We start from the raw sequence: 22,688 nt of genomic DNA on the forward strand, positions 1-22,688 counted from the left end.
TACAACCTCATTTGCTTTTGCAAACTATGTTTCCACCAAATATGAGAAATTTGACCACACAGTTACAGCAAAAACAGTTACCAAAACCTTTTCAGCACATACAAGACTCTTGCCAGCAATAGCCATTTTGGTCTGGGATTTGCTGTGTTGGATACTGTTCCCCATCTGTACCCACAATCTCTTAATTCTTGACCTTATTCAGCCCATCAGCACTATGAAAAGACATTAAAAACAAAACAAAACTCTGAGAATATTTTACTGTTTATGGTTATATAACAATCTGGTAATCACCACTCCTTTCATGCTGAGTAGTAAATAGACACAGGGCCATTTTTGCTTTTCTCTTCTTGTTATTTAGTCACGTGAATAACAATGTCTCTCTTTCTGAAGTTTACCAGACATTAAGTCCTGAATCTATGGAAATGCTAAAGGAGTCAATAAGAGAAAAACCAGCTCTGACTTTTAAAGCAGCAGGATTATACCAACAATCTATTTTTTTTAAGACTCAAAGGGTGAAAACATGCCCTTGTGTCTGCATATAACTCACTGTACTAGGTCAAGCAGAACTGTTTCATCCTACAGGTAGAAAAAAAAAATTTAAAAAGAAGAGGATTGCAGAAAGATTCTCTTGATTGATCATACAGAATAACAGCACTGCTATGCATGTTTGTTCTCTTGCTTTTGCTTTTTCCCTCTGATGATGAAAAATAAATAAGGAAACAAAATAGTCTGCTTGGGTAAGTATTGTGATTACCACCCTCTTGATGTCAGAAATGTAGCCTGTGTCATAATTTATACAGAAATCATTATATGCAAGACAGACATCTGGAATTCCAGTATAAATTTTATCCAACTGCAAAAGGAAAGTAACTCGTTATCAAGCAGCTCAGAAGGCTCACACTACTGAAGGAAATAAAGTTTTACGACAAGAGGATCTCTCCTCTCTCTCCCTGTGAGTGAGAAAGTGAGTGCAAGAATAAGACAGAAAGGGAAGGCTCAGGAGTGCTGGGTGAATTATAGACTGCCTCTCAAGATTCACAGCTCTTCGTGGTAGGAGGTTAATATTCTCACATGTCATTAGGTCTGCTGGCTCTACTGATGGCTCATTGAATCAGGCAGCAAATTATTTCCTCATGCTGCAGAGGACACCACACTTCAAAGGGAAGGAGCCAGGGTCAAGACGGCTCTCCAGTTCGATTAATGAGTTGGGATCAGCAGAGGTTGCCTGTAGGTAAGAATGTGACTGAAGCTTTTGACAAAGCTGACTTTTTGAACAGGACTTGACCCAGGCCCCTTACTCCCCTCCCCACCAAATCTTATTTCCAACATTTGCCTCTGACTGACCTGCTCAGGCCTGTTGGGATAGTTTTGACCTCCTCAGTCTTTGTTACCAGACACAGGAGCTGTCTGCCTATATTTGATGCGTCTCTCCCCAAAGGCCACATCAGCTTATCCAGGCTCATCAGAAAACTCCAGAACAGTACAGCAAAATAAGATAGAGTAGATTCATTTCAGATTTTTATTTTTTTTCATGAAATTTGTTGAAAAGGGGGAAGAAGGAGAAGACAACTAAAAGATATTGTCACTTTCATTAATATTAAGAAATATTTCTCAATGGTGTTAAACGCAATTAAGAAAAACACAAAGGTTACTAGAAGGTACTAGAAGTGTTACAACTTAAATGCTCAAATAATGGAAAAGCAGAAAATATACTGCTTATATGGTTCTGCTGACTAATATTCCTACCAAATAATGCATTATATAGAATATTCCTCTTAAAAGTTTTTATTTTTATTGCTGTAGTAGCAAGAGATTAAAGACAATTAAAACTTAATGGTCACTGCATTCATCTCTTTCTAAACACTCAGTCTGATTTCTCTGAAATATTTGAATGCATATTTAAATAGATTTAATAAAGTACTGAAATGAGATTAATTGCATTAATGTTTTGGGGGTTTTCTTTTTAGTAAGGTCTACTTAAACGTCACCATTTCTCAAACAAATATGAGTAACTGAATCAACATGTAAACCATTGTTGGTGAGCTTCCAAAAATAACATATCTTCCCATGACTGAAATGAGAGTTTTCTCAATTACACTAACAAAATTGTTCACACATGCTTCTCATTTGTTAGATATTTTAAAATTTTGTTTGAGAATAATTTACACATTTATGTTTCTGAGGCAAGGACCTAGGTTATTCTTCAATATTTCTTTTAATCACAGTACAGCATTTAATATCCTCTTCCTAAATATTTTCCTTATCAGTATCCATAATGTGCAAGGCCTTAGTGCTTTAAAAAGGTAACTTTACATACTTTAGTAACAATTTACAAAATTTAACTTTTGGTGTACAGTGTGAAAATCTTTTAGCAATGTCTAAGTGCAAGGCAAATTTTCACCTTTACTCTTCAATGTTTCTTCTGCACTCAAACACCTGTTTGTAACAGATTTCCGTACTATAACAGACATTTCAGTCCCAGAAACCAGCTAACAGATTATTAGAATGATAAAACTTAGGGTAAAAGCATACAAGGTCTATGCATGACTGAGCCAATTGAGAAGAACTAGTATCCTTTCAAGGAGACTACCTTGTGCTAGACAGCAAATCTTCCACTTGGATGTGCTTTACTCTAAAGTGCAAGTACACACAAGCAAGAGACAGCTTTTTCTTTTGCTTATGCCTGCACAATCTCCAGTGAATTGTACATTATGCAAGTAGAAGTTTGCAACACCAGAAAAGCTGTTAGAGGGGAAACACTTTTTTTATGGGCTTGTTTAAACAAAGTAACTGTGTTACTGGGTCTGTCATCACTGTTAACATTATATCCTGTTTCATCTGTTTCTAGAAAGCCAGCAGCATACCACAGATCATTTGTGAAGTGTGTGCTTGTGTCCTGTGTAACACTTAGCAAGAAGGTATGAATGCCACAGAGAAGGACCAGTCCAGCTGGAGTGGGATGTAAGTGGCCAGTTTGACGTCGCCAGGGAGAAAAAAGAAATAGTTGTGTTCAGGGAAAGGAGGAGCCACTCAGCTGATAGAAAACAGAGAATCCCCAACAGTTTCCAAACACGATCACCTGAGTTTCTGGTTTCTGACAGCACTAAACCAGAAGTGATGGCAGGAGTAAGATCAATTGCCAAGACACCTGGACCTGAAGGGGAACCTGCTGGAATTCAAGCCAGGAATCCTAGAGAAGACGGAATCAAGAAGGGAAAAGGTGATCTGTTAAGTATATGCAAAGACCAAGTTTCGTATTTGTCCTTGTGTCCACTCATAAAATGAAAAGCTTTCAGTTAAGTCTTACCAAACAGAGCTTTGTTTTACTTTCAGGCATGTGTGCCATTTCAAGGGAATGTAGTACCAGTTACCACGATACAGTGTTTCTCAAGAGGTAAAAAAAATCTAAATAAAGACAAAAAGAACAAGAAGTCCCATACCTAACTCAAGATGAATTAGAAGGTCCAGCTGCAATGAGTACTGTTTTAAACCACCTGGGAAACTGTCAGGGCAATTATGGAGCTTGGGAAGGAACCTGTAAACTCATAAATCACTCTTGTAAAGAGCAGAAAGCAAGGAAACACCCAATGGCTTTTGCGAATCATTACCACACACTACACTCAGTCAAGCACTTTTGCATTATAACTATTCAGTACTAATTGTTTGAACAACTTTTTTGTGTTACAGGGCCTTATGGCAATCCTGCATAAGAGCACACAGAGATAAGCATGCACTTATGTCTTTGATTTTCAAAATACTTCCACCATATAATCTGTTCATTCAATCTGTCTGATCAAACTGGGGAGTTTTCCCCAACACTTCCTGGAGAAACAGAAAACCACCTTGGGTCTTCCTGAGCAGCTTCGCAAGAACAGTCACCTGCCATGACAAGGATGGAGCAATCTGACAGGAAAGACCCACTCGCCAAAAAAACAGGCTCGTGTTATTCCCGAATACGGATCCGGAAAGAAACTTGGGTCTCAGTCAGTCCAGGTATTTTTCCATGCCCTAGAATGAGATTCAATGCAAGCTCCTCCTTTAAGCATGGTTAAAGGCAACAGACACTCCATAGATTATTAGCAAAAGGCAAGAAAAAGGAAAACAATACTGAACTCTGACACCTGGATTTTCATGGAATCATGCATACATTAATATTGGAAAAGACCTCCAAGATCATAAAGTCCTACCTTTGAAAAGGTTGCTTCATGCTTTCCTGTCATGCCAATACATACAAAATCTACCAAGGAACCAAAAGATTTCCACCAAAATAATGCTTTAAAATGAACACTGCTTTCTCTCACATTGGCATAAAACCACCATAAAAACATGATGCTGAAGTAATTTAACATAATTAAAATATTTTAAAAATCAGTATATAACTTAATAAAGTATGTAGTTCAACATTCATTTCAGGCTTTAATTGCTGAATGAATAAATTTAAAGTTTTAATTGAGAATAGAGACCTGACTGCGCCGCCACTACCTCCAAATTTTTAGTCCAATTACCTGTGAAGACAAAACCATGACTGGCTGCAATTTACCATGCTTGAATCCACAGAGCGTAAGTAATATAACCTTTAGTAAAAGTCCAATTACTAAAAAAAAATGCTCAACTCCTACTAGTTCACAGGGTATAGATAACACCTGAATTCATGAGCTGAATTATAAACCCAATGCCATTTCAAGAGGCATCTACCTCCCCCTCAACACAAGGGCTGGGCCTGGCAGTGTAGAAGTGCTGGAAATTCCTGGACATAAATCTATCTATTTCATGCCTACATTGCAGCCATCAGCCTCAGCCATATGCTCACTCTTTTGTCCATAGTGGAATTTGATGACAAATAGATTTCTGAGTGGCACATAATCTGCTCAAGCCACAAAAAAAAAAAAAAAAAAAAAAAAAAAAGAGTAATTTACCTCACACACGTGAACCCACATGGAGTGTTTTGAAAGAAAACAGAAGTGAAATACCACAGCAAGCATGCCCATAAAATATTCTTCACTGACACAATTAGGCAGTTTGTTAAAAAAAAAAAAAAAAAAAAAAAAAAAACAAGAATGCAAGCAAACAAAAAAAACCAAACAAACCCAAACCAAATAATAAATAAGCAAAAAAAGAGAGAAGACACTACTGGATTCCTAAATGCCACCACAGTGACCATCAGTGACCCTGTGCCAGCCCCTCCCTGTTTGCAGGGACCACATCAAAGCACCTTTGCTGCCTCCTGGCCTTCAACAGAGCAGCTTCAGCCAATTGGGGGGAAAAAAGCTAAGTAAAGGCTTGGACTTAAAACATTAAAAGAAATAAATTGAGAGGATTTTGTCTGGAAACCTTGTCTTGTCCTTACTGAAGGCTAAAATAAACTTAATTTTTGTTAAAATTAAAGCAAAAATTAAATCATCTTATTATGTAATTGGAACTAGGCCTCAGGCACTAGCAGTAAAGAAGGGATTAAGGCCTCCACCACCTGGGTTGTCATTCTCATGGGCCCCATTACCACCCCCTTATTCGTTTTTATAGCCAACAGATTAAAATGCGAGCGTCGCAATCTTTGATCTTTCACTTGCTGACACAAATCCTTTCAAGCCTCCAACGTTTTCTGCTGAGGTAATTAGTACTAATTAAAAGGTTTCCAACAGCCTTTGCTCTACTTTTTCCCTCCAAAGAAATTGCTTTTACAAGTGCCTTCCATCTTTGAAATGTATGCATCGTTCACTTTCTTCTTTATCTGACTCCCAGAGATCAAGTAGATTAGTGACTCCATTATTCCCCAAGACAAAGCCAAACAACAGGTTTTTACTATCTTCCTGACCTGTTGAGGTGCAGGGTTTATACTCAGAAACAAGTGCCTCTGCTTGTATTAAAAGACAGTCCAATTATGCATTAACAGACACAATGCGGGGTTTTCTATATTTAAGAATGGACATCATTTAAAGATGTTGTATTTTCTCAGAAGAGAGAGAGGCAACTGTTCACTAATCAAACTGACAAGTTGTAGGACTAATAACTGGTCTTCCTTTGTTTTCTTTTCTTTTTGTGTGTTTGTGTATCAGGCACGATGCAAACAATTTCTTTCTCTTCCCCCCCCTTACCCCAGTCTTTCCTCTCCAGTCCACTTTCTTGTCAAATTATAATGATTTGTACATATTTGTGACTTTAAAAAAAAAAATTGAAAATTAAGTACCACCCTGAACGATCCTGAAAGCCCAGAAAGTCCTGTTTGAAGAAGTTCTGGTTAGTATTAAGTAACGTGTCCTGCTACAGGCAAACTGATGGCTAGAAATATAATTACGGACATTAAACCACTTTTTTATAATACATCTAAAGTACTAATGAAATGCCAGGACTAAAAAAAATAAAAGCTGTAGCAAAAAAAAAGAAAAAAAAGGACAATACTTTGCATTGAGAAAGAGCCGTGTTTTGAATTTACAGGTTTTCAAATGATGGTTCAATCGACATGGGCTCTATATGGATCATTTTTCTTTATGAAAACCTGGAAGCTTTATGCCTGCTGTGATAAAAATAAATTACACTTCATGCAGCAAAAGTGCTATTCAAAAAAGAGGACAGTTCTCAGGCTCTTAAAGTTCTCACTTCCTATTGAAAATGACAGCAGCTCTCTCTCATGCTGTAGTATCTCTGGCACAATAGATCAGAAATCATACACAGAGCCACAAGATGCTGTGTAACTTATCATTACACACACAGGGGTCCATTCTCCTCTCGCGATGCAAGCACAGGGCTCCTGCTGGCACTAATGGGAGCTGCACGTGCACATCAAGGACAGAAACAAACCCACAGTGCATCCACTCTTCCAACCCCAGCTAAGTTAGGAAAGTTTTAAATAGCCAGAAAGAAAAGTCAATAAATTGTCTCCTAATCATGCCAGGTCTTCTACTTTATTTTCACAACTATTCTGCTAAAGCAGTAATTTCTTTTTGCGTAACTTTCCTCAAGAGGATTTAAAAGCACTACAATCTCATCAGTTCAGCTATATTATGCCCCTGTGAAGTAAGTTTTATCTGACATATGTTGCCCAAGGTCATATGGAAATTATATGACAGGGCCAGGAATTGCACTTTTCAGTATCCTGGTAGTTCCCTGTTTTAACCAGCAGGCCATACTCCTCCTCTATGCATGCACAATAACCAACAGCTCTACATCAGGAGCGTGGACTTGCCATTCAGTGATGAAAAGGTTTGGAATAGCCATTGGATTAACCATTCCACTGGAAAAAAAAAGGGATTTTACAAACACAAAACTCAAAAATTTTTATGGATTCAAAATGCTAAATGAAGAAAGCAAACCCAAAACAATAGTCTGTGAATCACCTAAAGTAATAGCTTTAGTCTCTTTGCCTTGTTAGGACATGGTCACCATTGCCTTAAAATGTCAGACAATCTCTGCAAAACCAATACAAGTTTAGGACATACCATACTTCAGCTCTCAGTACACACAAGAACAACAGATCATGTGGAAACCCCAGCTAAACCTGGGCAACTGTAAGCCCTGCAAAAACACATTAACACTGTCTCTTCTAACAGAGCAGCTTTTAGAAATAGCACAGCTTTTTCGACACTCAATGTAACATATATTTGGCTTTTATATTTACCAAATATACAATATTTCAATTAAATTTAGAATTACTAATTCTGAAATGGTTTAAAAACTGGAACTTGGAACCAGATCATGGAGAAATAGATAATCTAATTGAAAAAAAAATTAATATGTATGTATCTTTCTATATCCAAGATCATAATTTAACATCATTAAAGAGAACATGACATTAATGTAACATGATAGAAGCTACCTGCCGTATTCTCACCTATTACTAAAGTAGTATGTGACTTTAAGGCAAAATCAACATTAACAACACACTTTCTAAAGAGTCACTGGGTTTTTCATTTTATGAAATCTGAACTGTACAAGAAAAGAAATTTTACTAAAAATCAGGCACACAAAAACCCCAAACACTTTGCAGGGAAAAGGCAGCTACAGAGAAGAGGTCTGTATGCAAAGGGAGTACCTGACATGTAGAATCTATCTGCAAATATCTTTCATTTTATCAGAGCCACTCTCACGAACAAAGCTGAATTATCTCCACAATGCGCAAACAAAGTAGTCTTGCTTTGAAATTATAAACTCCAATTTATTATGTTTCTTCTTTCATTTGACCTTTTCTTATCTATTCCTGCTTTTGCATGTACAAACTGCTTTCACATTCATCAGAGATTCTTTCTTTAAAATTAACAGCCAAAACTATCTCGTGAAACAAAAATTTGAGGCCAAATTTTAGGGAAAAGAAAATAATGATATTCACAATAAAATCACATTCTGGCAGCGCAGTAGGCAAAGTTAACACACATACTATAGCAAAAGTATGAAAATGAGTGTCATGCTTAATGTTTCAGAGACTGCACAAATGAAGCCATCTCAATATTTACTGAGAAGATCAAAAAGTAAAATGGAAAAATAGTTTTTTTTGGTGAGTAAAATTTGCTTGGCTACATTACAGGTTTTATATATCTAGGGATCTAAATCGGCCCTTGGTTATCGGAACAGGAGAAAAAAGGGACGAAAAAATCTGTACCTTCCCTAGGTATTCAGTGCTCAGTCCTGCTCTTTCCAGACTGCAAACAGTTGCTGTTGCCTTAGGGTTTCATTATTAATCTACTGTGGGATGCAAAGACCTCAAGCAGCTGGCCTTTTAACATGTAGGAGAAAGGGAGAGAAAGGCCTCCCATGCAAGGGACCAGTTTGGGGTACTTATATTATATCTTTAATATTTATTGATGTGGGGGGCGAGGGGGGGATATATTATACATACACTATACCATCTTTTCCCTCCTTCTCCCCCAATCCCAAAGGCTAAAAAAATGCACCAATAACCTTCAAATATGCCCTGCTCTCTCAGTAGGCTGTGCATGCTTTGAAAAACCTGTAAAGAAACATTTCAATTTGAAGTTTCCAAGAGGTAATTATAAACAAGAGAAAGAGAAAAATATTTTTGAAATTATGAAAAATACCCTGACAGTGACTCCCTTAGACTCGCATTTAGCCCTTGAAAAATATTCTGCCAAAGGGTGCATTTTGACAGGGAAAAGATGAAGAGTGGAGAGAAGAGGCAGCAGTCTGTCATAATTGATGACACTGCAATGCAAGCTGAAGTCAAGACTGAATATTTACAAAATTCATTCAGGGTGAGGTTTTTAAAAGGGGAGAAAAAACCAACAGCAGACACAGATGGACTCAACCTTTTGAAAACATTGTGGGACTACAACAGAAAGTCAACATAACCACATCACACATGCAAAACAATTCAAGGGTCATTTTCATAATTCAGGATGCTAAGAGATTCAATATAATGAAATATTGTTTCTGTAGGAATCTGTATGTCTTTGCTTGGATATATGTTTTTTTAAAAGAATTTTAGAATGACACTACTGAGTTGAACCCATTTGGCTATAAAAAGACTTCAATGTTAGAAATTTTCACCCCAAATTATTAGTTTAAGCTGAGCTCAGATCACCAGTTTGCAGTACTGCAGTGTAATATAATGAAGCCAATCTGAACCTTGACAGCCACATCCTTATGTTCCTGTGCTTTGCTTTTACTGTTTGACCTAACCTCCTCCTCCCTTTAGCTACACCCCAGCTCTGGTGCAGTCCCATGGTTAAGCAGTTCAGGGATATGATCCAGTGAAAACGGAGCTGGAAGGGAAGGCAGGAAGTAGAAGAACTGCAGCAAGCTAAACTGCCCCAAGTAGGTCCTAAGGACTAACTAATTGATAAAGTGAATATATTTTTTGTAATCCTGGTCCAGCTGCCAGGGAGGAAGTTCTTTCCAAGCAAATTCAGCTGGCAGCTTGCCATCAGATTCAGAGCAGAAGACAGGTTCAAAACCAATTGGAGACTACACTTGCCCAATTATTAGCAGTGAACTGTCCGAGGTCAGGGCAGAGGTACATCAGTAAAACAAAGCAATTCTGTTCCCTGTTCCACAGGGATCCAGGAGCTCATCTTCAAGAGTTGTCAATCCGGCACTTTTCACCACTGCTGACTTCACACTTCATTTAAACAAATATGACTAATCCTGCTCCCAAAGGAAATGCACTGACTGGATCTATCTTGCTACCAGCAATACCAGTTGGACCCAGATGTATGGGAGATAACAAGCCATCTCAATGTGAGTCATCCAGCACTTCTAAAATGAATAGCAATTTAATAAACTACAAGAGTCGACAAAGTTTGGACTAGTATTACACATGCATCAAAAAATATGCCATAAAGTATACTTCTTATGTAGAAACCATTAAAATTCACAGTTTAGCAATGCAGCTATTCTCTGTATTTACTGTGCATTCTAACTACATGACAAATTGAGAGTTCCATATATTTATATACAATGGACAAAGCTTGTTTAAATAAAATAAATCACTAAAAAGCTATTTAATCTAATCCTCCTATCACTAACAAACATTCCCCCAAAATTTAATTTCCCATGTCACAAAACTGTAGAATTTTATTTCCAGAAATGGTAGATCTAAACTGTTGGGTACAAAAACACTTTGCATGTTCCTCCCACTCATTATTTTCAAAAATAAAAAGCGGGTAAAAACACATAACAGTAAGGCATATAAATGAACACGAAATATGTGCTTTCTAGTCCTGGGAGCTGTACATTTTTTTTTTTTGTCAAGGCTACTCATGAGAAAGCCCAGTCACTCAGATCTGGTTTGTGTTTCTAATTCTTCCATTAATCCAGCCTACTCTAAAACACCTACAAGTTTTAAGCACACAGAGCCATTGCAAAACATCCAGGCCATTAAATTACTTAGAACTACTAGAGTGCACCTCCAAAAAATTATACAGGGAGCCACCCCTTCCATTTCACTAAAAGTAATCCTAAACAAATTCAAATAAAGCTTCCTTGCCTGACAAGAAAGGCATAATACCCTGTAAAGTGGAATTATATTTTCAGGTTTTCCAAACACTTCTAAATGAAGAAAGAAGAGCAAACTAGCCTTAAGATGTAAGGTTATATTCCAAGTTTGGTAGGGAGAACAACATGAATGAATTCTTTTTTTTCACTATTTAAAGGAATGAGAACAGTCAGGATGAAAGCTAAAGGAAGGGTAGTTTCTGCTAAGCATTTCATTTAAAGTTTGTTTGCAGGTATCTGAGATATGATATGACTTTCCCCCCCCCCATTTCAAAATAGAACATACATAAAAATAAATTAGGAATATGTCATTATTTTTTCAATTCTCTAGATTCTTAGCACAAATATTTTAATGATCATGTCTAATAAATTGGGTAGAGCAGTATGAAATCTTTCATTATTTTCCTACTGATTTGTATCTCATTTTTATTGTTGTCCAAAATGCAAATTCACCTATATCCAAGACTGGATGCCTATTATTTAAAATAAATAAAAAAATAAGGTAATTTTAAACTTTTTATGCATAGCGGTGATCTTAAAAATGACAGATGATGTGTCAGGTTTTTTAAAAGATTTCACAGTTAAGGACAAGAATTTTTAATTTGAAGAATAAGCACAAACAAGAACATACAGAAATGCCAAATCCATAAAATAAATGCTACAGTCAGTACTAAGATACACACAAATTCTATAGTAAGAATCTTTGCATATTCTTTTCACTTAAAGTCTTTATGATAGACATGTAACAAGAAAATATTACAAAGGCACGATATTCATCTATAAATGTTGCAGTAACTATATTTGAGCTTGAGAATGCAGCTAGTAAGATTTTCAGTCCAAGAATAGAATTATTCTCAGAGTGAATCCAGTATGATTGCGTGAGGTTTGCTTTTAGTTGCATGCACATAAATTTGCTCTATATCCTGGGTAATGGGAATTTTGTAGCATTTCAGTTATTTGAATTTTACTGTCAAATACTTTCATTTCTAAAAGGATTTTCTTTAATCCATGATTCTTGATCAAGATAATGATTTTTCAGAATTCTAACATCTTAGCATCACGCTATATTGACCACCTTAGAAAGGAGAGTGCCAGGTGTTTTTCCATATGCAGGTTTTTTGTATTCCATAACTAATAAACATTCCATGACTAAAAACATTCACAGTCCACACCCAGATTAGACTCTGCTCACTAGTTCCAGGTAGAGCATCCTTAGTGAATCACCAAGAGGGGCAGATATCATCTAGTAGGTAGCAGAAGAAATACTCATGAATTACGTTTTCATATTATCTTTGAAGAAAAATAGTTGTAAAGCATACTTATTCAGTGTTTTAAGACAGCTTCAAATGATCTGATGCAACAGACATTTTATTCTGAAAAATCAAAAAGGATGAGATAATGCATTTCAAGGTCAATCGAAGCAAGGGTGCAGGAAAAAAAGTGTGTTTAAACCACAGCAGATTTAACAGCTTAACCAATAAAGCTACTCTAGCCTTCAGTCAATGGAAATCAAAACAATGATTTCAAACTATTTTATTCAATCTGCAGGCAGGATTACTAGGTGATAAAGCTTTTTCCTTCTTTACTAAAATGAGTATTTCTCCTATTTTTAAGATTTCTTTCAGTAAAGTAGCACTCTTTTCAGGACTACAGCCACAAGGACACAGACTTTCTTTAAAGTTTGTAGCTTTCTGTTCCTGTATTTATTACCATAGAGCTCAAATATTGATATGTATACTCACTGGAAATCTGAAAATGCAAGGAATTGTATTAAATTTAGTAAAACTCATTTTTAAATTTCCATCAAGCCCCTCCAAATATATAAACTGAATTTTTCGTTTTCCTTCCTTGAATGATGCCATTTGCTAACATAAGTAGAAGAAATGTAGGTGACCCAAAATACAATAAATTACTACATTCAGATTTTTTTATGACTTTTGAGACCTTTCCTCAATAATCTGAAAAGTACTTATGTGCAATTGTAAAAAATCACATTCATTAGAAGTTTTTCTTTCTTTCCACCCCGTTTTTCCCCTCCATTCAGATATATACTGATTTTCTGAAGCCCAGGAATTCTTTAAAATAATATTTCAGGTTTTAATAGCAATTAGCATATTAAATATCAGTGTACAAGGGGAGTGTACAAAGCGATTCCATAGTAAATTAGTCTGAAAATTGTCCTAATTGTTATGCCAGATGACGTCCTCTACGTTTTGTCCTGGGAGAAAAAGATCTTTCTGTCTAAATGCCATTATGTGTCATCCTAGCTGAGCCTCCTGCCTAGCGGGGACATTGAAGTTTTACAGCAGGAGCCGCTTCTCAGGCTTTAAGAACTACAGTAAATCTTCAAACAATTTATCTAAACAAAGCCCAGTGTGTGCAGAGAAAAATACACGGGAAGCAGATGAATAAGCAACATCAATTATGGGGGGGTTGACCTTTCTGCCCCACACCATGGCACAGATTTCACACCAAATCGCAGCAGATTGAAGTTGACATGCCTGGAGTGAAAACACTGCTCCTCACAATGTTGCAACTCTACATTCACAGAGCTGTAGTAAGGAGAGGAGGAAGAGAATGAAGAGAAGGGGAGGGGTGTGTGAATGAAAAATCACATATAATGGGCCTGGGTTTATTTTACAGCAAACAAAATGGCTCAATTTGAGCACTTAGACTGTCAAAATTGGCTAGTGTAAGATACAAGAGGCTCATCCAAGGGGACACTTGAATCAGGTGCCTTCCGTGACAGAACCTAGAAGCAGTGATTGGGAGAATAAAGGCAGTGCTTAAAAACTTGGTAATGTTGTTAGAGATCATATTATTTTACATGAAAAAAAAAATATATACACATAATTTTTGTACATAGTCACAGCAGCCAAGATTTACCGTCAATTAAAATGAAAGTGACCAGGTTTTTTCACAGTAGCAAAAGATACTGTCTCATGCAACATTATTTTGCCCCACCAAAAATCCAAATTAGTCTACAGTTATACCTATATTTAGAAAGATTTCCATCCAAGGAAAATATTGCCTTTACTTCCAAGGAAACACCAGACTAAGTAATGTGAACTTTGAAACCACCTCAATAAAAATTCAGGTTTGGGCCTTTAAAATAGTCAAGTTAAAGATTTCTTTTTCTAGATTGGCTGCAGACAGATGATTATTAAATATTTATAAGTCTTTGAAAAGGATTGAGTGCTTTTGCTTTGCTTATTGTGTGGAGCTCCTCCTCCCCCCCTCCTTTCCCCCACTCCTTCTTTGAGGGATCTATGAGTGATCATTTTATTTGAATGCTTCACCAGTTGGTTTGTGCAAAGACAGATCAGTCAACCCTATGCAGGCCATTTCACATCAATGGAATCTCTTAACACTGTTGCAATAGTAGCTTAAGGTTTAATATGCAATCAGATCAACAGCTTTTGTCTCATTCCACAGGACATTAATATACAAACTGCTACTATTTCATGATGGTGGTAACTAAACACCACCAGTTCTGGTTCAGACAGTACAGATTAAAAATAGATAAACTCACAATAACATTTACACTAACCCTAACCTTAGATACTGTCATTAAAAAATTCTCAATCAATTAATCTACCAGCAAATTTTGCTGCTTAACTGTGAAGTCTAGGTTTAAAGATTAACATTTGTGATGTCAGACATCAGAAATGTAAACATGTGTTTCTTAATGCTGATAGCCTGCTGAATTTCATTTTTCAGCTTAGTTACAAGTTTCACCACTGTCAAGAAGAAAAGCTACCACCTTTTCCCCTGGTATCACATCTGTAACACCCTTTCCAAAACTACTCAGACCTTAGACTTCATTCCATCTGGATGAAAAAGAACTGTGAAGGAAAAGTCACAGCATATGGAAATACCACACTGTGCTTTCCCAGAAGTCTATGACTAATTTCAGAGCCATCCAATGAAATCCCATACTACTGCAGGTTTTAGATTCTGTGCTGCTACAAGGAAAACCCATATTTTCCTCTTAAATCAACCTATTTCCTAAAAGTACTCTCCTATTTTAAAAAATCACATAGTACAACAAAAGGATTAATTGACACAACTGGGCACAACTGGGAGCTTTACGCTCCAGAACAAACTGCTTCAGAGTTGAGACAGACATTTCCATCAACTTTAAGAGACTCTGAAGCTGCCCATACGCATCCCATGATTTCTAAATACACCTATATTGCAAATTATTTTATTAGATTCCATAACAGCTGATCCCTAGAACTTCTCATGAACTGCTGTTCAACTCTGCAAGCACAGGATGAAGGAATACTCTCCAAGTGAGACTGGCCAAAGGGCTTCCCCACCACAGGTGTCAGAGGGGATCTGGAAAGCACTGTAACTAAAATTGGCAGTGCTTTCAGCTACAGGAGAGAAAAGATTTAAACTCTGAGTGCATAGACAAAATTAATATCTGTGTTCTGATCTCTAACTGGTTTCCTTTAGACCAACACAGCTGCTTCTTCCTTAGGACTGTTTTTTGATTTTGGCTCTGGGCAGTTTTTTTGGAGGGTAAAGCCTATCTGAGGGAGAGGTTTCATCTTATTTATGTCAGCTGCTTCTTTCTTTGCCTTTGAGCATAGTTAGGTAAGAGTATGATTACTCTACTTGTTATGAATACTGGAAAGAGGGACTACAGGTAACTCTTCACAACAGGTCAGCATCCCTTTTTCTCCTTTCCTATCAATTCCACGTATTGGGGCAACAGGTTTGCTGATGTATTTAAACCACCCAAGTTTTCTGAAGTCTGCCACAGTGACAAGCATCTCAAAACACATTGGAGCTCTCTAGCCCTTGCAAGCATATTGTGAACCAAGGAGCTTAAGCCTCAAATTGTAACTTATAGGCCACAGTCACCAGGTCAGCCTTTCACAATTACAATGTAAAGAGGACAAGACTAATAATCAGGAAAGACAAATTAAGGCAGACACCCTGTGCAAGATCAATCCCTGTTAGCCAGCCATCCAGCCAGAGGCACATTTGACAGTAGCACTAAGAAATCCTCTGGAAAAAGCTCTGATGAGTGCTCACTGACAAAAATGAAATTCAGGGAAAACGAAGAAAGGAGGACCTGAGTACTCAAACACTCAGAATTAGCTAATTCTCTTGTGAAGCCAATTGCCTGATCTACCTTTAATAAAAGCATAATATTTTAAGAACAAAAAATACTAGAATTGCTACATCTGTCATACCCTTAAAAAAAGGTAAGAAAATTCTGACATGCACAGCAGACAGAACTCAGACCCAGCTCACAGGGTTTGGAAGTGAAAACTTCCAAAGCAGGAAAGCAGATACCACAAACATATAACAGTGTTCAAACCTTTGGCCTCTAATATTGTCCTATGATACTTGATCAGATATAACTGAAGAGTTGGGGTTAGTTTTATGTTTCATGCAGAGTTTATGCCCTTTATCTTTCCCATTACACCAGACTGTGCTAGGAAAAATGAAAAGATTCTGCATAGCCTGTATGAATTACTCCTCTCTCTATTATTTCTGTAAATAAAATAGGACCAAGTAGACTATTTTTAATAGACAGTGTGCCAGTATATTCATATAAATATAAATACATCCGCAGACAATGTACATACACAAGTACATGTTCATTTGTACATGTATACAGTAATACTTGCCTTACTCAGAGAAGCTACGTAGGTTTGGCAAACCAGACTCTTTTAGCAACATCTACAGTCTTTTTTTAAAAGTTACTAGTTATTATACAGAACTAATACTTATGCAAGGCATAGTAGTGGAAACTGTCTTCATTTCTAAGATTTCACACATTCCCTAATTAATTCAAGGGGACTTACAGTTTTAGATAACATTCTTCCTTTTATCACCTGCCATCTAGCAGTTGGTATAATGTCAACACTTACATTTTTTTTTCCAACTGAAATCATTTTTAAAACATTTTTATCCTAAAATGTTCTCCTCGATTTTTCAAAAATTATCTTAAAGATAAGAGATTTCTTTCCATTTCAGTCCCACAACAACGAGAATGTCAGCACAGCTTTTTTGACAGACAAATTATTGAATCAAAGAAAGAATATGCCATTAAGCCCACAGGTTAGGAAGTGTCAGGAATGGTTTAAAGAGATATCCCATTTATCTTCAAAACATGCACGGAATGTCACTAATGTGTGTTTATCATGTATAATCAGACAAAGAAAATATCGAAATAAAGTACTCCTGCATACAATAGAAGTCTCCTTCCATCTCTCAAGATATCAGTGCTATTCAAATAGAATAATAATGATGAAACCTCCTTTCTTGAAAATGGAAATCAAGTGAAATGTAGATAGAAATGATTTTTTTGTAGTTGATGTACGTTTCTAAAGTGCATTAACAGGAAATCCAGAACTTTTTAGGTCAATTATATTGTCAGTATTGTCAATGCCACTGAAATGAATACCTAAGCAGTGCATATTCTTGCTGGAACAGGGTTAGAGAAGAAATCCTGTATTCAATTACTTGGAAAACAGGAGCTGCAGGCACATTCTTAAATGCTTGCTTTGTTTCAATCTTATCTTTATTTTAATAAGTCAAAAGGCATCCTGGAAACATATAATTAGATATGTTTTAAAAATCCACAGTCTCCAATATTATCCTTTAATTTTTAATTATTTTTAATCAATTTTTAATTTTTGTTTTTCTTCTGGCATACATTTTTTAAAACCTATTTTTGGTAGCCAAGTGCATCACAAAACACTATGTCACAGCTTTCATTATCAATTTTCCAAGACACAATGTTACAGGTCCACAGAGTTAACTAATACATAGGTTCAGTATAAGAATAGTAGGCAAAGGTCTTTTAAAAATCTGAGAGGTATTTGAAATAAAAACGGTGATGACATATTGATGGGATAGGAGGTTTTGCCAGGTGAGATGAATAAATGCATCAGGTGTACCCTTTGGAACATGCTATTATTATGAACAAAAATTTTAAGCAAAAGTATTCCTGCAGATTTCCAAGTTACAATCCCAGCAGGAGACAAAACAGGTACCTGATCTTTCCATCATTCTTAATGCTGTATTTGAGAACAATTTTTGTTTAATGTGGAATTTTAAGAGGCCATATAGAAGGCAAAGTGTTTTATGAGGGTGTCAAAAAATAGAATGAGTTGGTTATGCAAAACATCACAAACTGAAAAAAAACCAAACACTTGGCATCCCCCATATACAGGGAAAAAAAAAAAAAAAAAAAAAAAAGAAAGAAATCCAAAAGAAATCCAAAAAGCAAGAGGCCTCTCAAAAGAATCACAGTCTCACACCTGTACCTTATGGCCTTTCTCTCAGCCCATTTATTTAAGGAGCCACGTGCAGCTCAGCAGCTTCACCCACTGCCCAGCACTGTCTGCCACAACAGCTTGGGCTTGGGCTCTCTCTCCAGTCAGGGCCTCCATGCTTTCTACTGCAGCCCTGATAAGAAGCACACTCTTCAGATCTACAGCAACATTTCTAGTCCCCCTTGACAAACGCCCCAATACTCACATTATCAGCTGTCATACAATTAAAAGTGCATGCAGGCCACTTACATGGTCTCGAGGTCTAGAGCCTTCTCTATCATGTACAAATATCACTCAAAGAAAGGAAAACCCTGAAGCAGAAAGGATGTTCACCAGAAGATAAGAAGATTTAGAGGGAGAGAAAGCCTGTCTAAAAGAGTAACAGCAGAAAGAGCAATCAAAACTTATGAGAATGACAGTAAAAGAACACAGCAAGTAGGAGACAGCAAGAGATAAAGACAAAGCAAAGGTGGACAAGGAAAGGGAGCACAATAAAGCTCTATTAAGATATGTTTCATATAGTCTGCTGGGGTTTACACCTTGAAGGAGGCACTTGCCAGAGATGTATTTTTATGCCTTGAGAAGTTAAAACACTGCATTTGAGCAAGAATTCAGTGAGAAACTCCCAGATGCCTTCTCTTACAATTGTCACATGTTTACCTAGGTATTTAGGCACATTTTGGAACAGTATTCAGTTTTTATTACTAGGACTACTAGCTAAGGATTTTTAATTTTTTTTAAGTTCTACTACAATATTTTCCCTCTCTTTTCCAGCTGAGCTCATAGAGTGAAAGGAAAAATAGCACAAGAGAAAAAAGGAACGTATCGTGTAAAAGTCTGTATGTGTCTGGCAGGAACCTGCAGTTATATTGCCAGGCTGGGTTATTTCTCAATAGAGAATTTTAAATGGTTCTTCATTTAATCTGACTTTTTTCCAGATCTGATGCTGAAAATCCCTTTGGTCAAAACCTGGTAAAAATGCTCTTTTAAAGAGCTCAAAATATACCCTGTTGTCCCAAGACTTAAAGGACTAAATTATTTTCCTCTCAGAACCATATGAAAAGTAATCATGCTGAAGAAAAAAAAAAAATGCTTAATGTATTCTTGTGCATTTCTAGGACATATTTATACTCTATACATGCACACACTGGTAATACATGGGGGGTTTGATTCTTTAAAAGCTGTAATTAATTCTTGATAGCCAGAGACTGTTAGGGAGTGGGGGGCACAAGTGCATGGAAAGGTTGGGGGTTTTTTTCAATGACAAAAAATATTTTCCCTGCATTCTAAATCATGTCATATTTGTGTTTTATCTCATTCCCTTGCAGGATACAAAACCTATGTATTTTCTACAACATAAATATTATTCAATACAGTAATCATTGTGAGCATAAATATACATGGTATGGCTTGCAACACTAATTTTAAAATAGCCATAAAACTAATGTCAGCAGCACTGCTGTTTCTGAGGTTCTGACATGTTTAGGTCAAGTTTTAATATGTGGATCTGTGAAAAAGTAACACAAGTCCTGGCCTTATTCCTTTTTTCACTGAACAACAAATATTTACACATTGGTCTGTATTAATGGGACAACGATTCTAAAATTTGCCCAAGGCAGAGTGTTCCAAAAATTATGTATGTTCAGTCTCTGTTACCTTTCTGTGTTTTCATTACCAAGAATTTCAGTCAAGAATGGCAGGTGGTCTTTGGACATGCATACTGATATGTTCAGATGTGGGCCAGAACACTTAAATAAGGAGTAACTTCCACCAAATACTTAAAATTTTAGCTACACAAAAATGTACAATAATAAAATTTCTAATATACACTTGGCATTACTTACTAGCCCCCATTTTCTCAACAGAAACTTCCTCTTATTAGAAAAAATAATCTGTATCTATGAATTTATAAGAATTATTTCCCCAACATTATCAATTAATTTACAAACCAATCCCAACAAGGTTAAACTATATTAAGTTCAGAAACAAAACTTGGCTCTAATGCCTCATTATGAATTTCAAAATTTCCATTTCACTCAAAACCTCAAGATGCAAGTTTGTAATTGAAAGCAGCTCTTCCTAAAGGCCACCATTCCACTTCACAGTTTCCTGTGAAAATATTGTTCAATATCTAAGCAATCTGTGTTCCTCTGCAATACACCAAAGGAGATGATGCTTCCCTGTGATGCAAGACAAACTCCTGCTATAGCAAGTTCTGCTGTAAATACTCACTGCCCCCAGTTTCTGAAAAACAGAGATGTAGATGAACATCCTACCTCCTGGAAAGTTGCAGGTTAAAAATAAAATACCTGCATATATGGTTAAAAAAAAATTTAATACAGTAGAAAAGTAAATAAAAAATAAATCAAAAGAGCAGTATAAGACAGCATTCAACTCTTTGCCTCTTGAAAATTTAAATGAATACTCCTTGAGAGCAAACTACAAAATGCTAACCTTGAAGTGTTGAATGGCAGAAAGAATTATGGGTTATTGTACTGTCAAAATGCCAGACAGCTGTATGTTGAGTTACCGTGTTATTTAGACAATCAGAAACTTGGAAGCTAATGTGACATATTTTTTTCAGTGTGAAAGCTCCTGACATGCGTCATGATAATTTCTAAAGGGACAAAATGTTATATAAAAAACATAGTGCCTTTATGAAACTGCCTAACAGGTACAACACTGTTGCAAGTAGAATTCACATTGAATACTGTAGATAAGTAGGATTGATTCAGGACATTACTAAAATTGCTATTACATCATTCTGTTCTCATTTGTTCTATACATTTTATCACTGTCATACTTGGAGATACTCTCATGTATAGTCTAGAATCACTTAAGTATTTATTTTATGTCTTTCTGCTTAAACATGTTTCTAATTTTACCACCAAAGAGTCCCTATAAACCATTATTTGAAAATTTCCTGAAGAGAAAATAGGCTGTGTTACCTACTTTGAGATGAGCAAAACCCACATCCTTTGTGAACTGACATGGCTCAGAAGATTCCAGAGCTTTCATGATTCATCTCCCTCATTTCACAAGACCCAATAGTTTCTGTACCTAAGATTAGCTCAGTCTTATACACCAGAATATTAAATGTTGATATTCTATTACAAGGTTAGAATAGTCTAATATTAATGGGTTAAAACCGCATTGGGATAATCCCTCTCAGTTCACACAGTTTCCCACATTGTCTGAAAAATATTAAGGAATTGCTTCAGCATAGACTAGACAGAAGTTAAGATTTCCTGTACATTTTAATTTAATTCTGACACTGAAACAAGTTATTTCACCATTGCTGAACACCCTTTTGCCAAGCACAGATGTTTTCATCATTCATATGCCCTTATCCATAAAACTCCATACCAAACTGGATAATGTAGTCACCCCTCATGAAGACAGCTATCAGTCGCAAATGTCTCTGTTTAACTGAACTGTTACAAAGGCAGAACTCTGAAGTCTTTTCTACACAAATTAATAGTTTGCATGCTATTTTCTTATTTGTGCCCATTCTAACATAAAGTTATTATCTTGCTCCATTCCTGGGTTTTTCCGGGTCTCATACCACTTATCCACACTGTTGTGTGAAGTGTTTCATGCGCCATAACCCCTGTTTTGAAAAGCAAAAAGCAAAAATTTATTTTATAATGTTGTTTAATGAAAACTCATTCTTGTAGAAGCACAGGATGTGACTGAACCCTGTGCAGAGACCTTCCAAATCTCTGAAAAGAGCTCAGGACCACGATAGACAATAAGCTACTTACAAAAAACAACTCTGAAAGGATAATATGAGTGTGTGTAAAAGAACATTGGGGAGTAAGGAAACAATCTTTAATAGATGCAATGCTAATAAGGATAATTAGATAAGGCTGATAAACTAAAAGAGTGTAGAGAAGAGTAACTATAATTTAGAACAGCATCTTATATCAGGATCCAAGGAAATCACTCCGTTTCAATACCAGTACTATAAATGAAAGGCATGACTTGAAAACAGCCAGTTTCATGAATGAACATAGGTAGGAAATTTCAGTAATGGGTCTGCAATCCAACAGACAGCATAACAAGACTGGGAATACTTGGAGAGTGAAGTTATCCAACCCCAAACTGGGAACAAGAACTGTGTTCTTACTAGAACAGAGTCAAGAGCTCTTCACTGCTGAGGTTTTTCAGTTGGGTATGGTTTAGTTGTTTAAATCAAGACAAAAGCCATACTGTATATTACATAAGAATCAATTCTGGTATTTGTTTTAGAATATGCTATATTCAAAGTCAAACTTTTATTACAAATATTGTGTATATTTATTACATTTATTAATGTGACCAAATTCAATATATGTTTATAGATAAGGCCACTCCACTGAAAAGTTTTAGTAGTCTTTTCTTTTTATTTCATTACTTTTACATATTCATATTTTTCACAGAGGGCAAAACTCAGGTAGAAGTCCA

The 22,688-nt window shown here is 36.3% G+C and overlaps 1 protein-coding gene across 7 annotated transcripts in view; it reads right to left on the reverse strand.

Annotated features, from left to right (window-relative positions):
* Positions 1-22,688, reverse strand: part of LRMDA (leucine rich melanocyte differentiation associated) — a 741,773-nt gene that overhangs the window by 382,596 nt on the left and 336,489 nt on the right. The window lies entirely within an intron of this gene.

The sequence above is a fragment of the Taeniopygia guttata genome, chromosome 6 (genome assembly GCF_048771995.1).
Source record: "Taeniopygia guttata chromosome 6, bTaeGut7.mat, whole genome shotgun sequence".
Lineage (NCBI taxonomy): Eukaryota > Metazoa > Chordata > Aves > Passeriformes > Estrildidae > Taeniopygia > Taeniopygia guttata.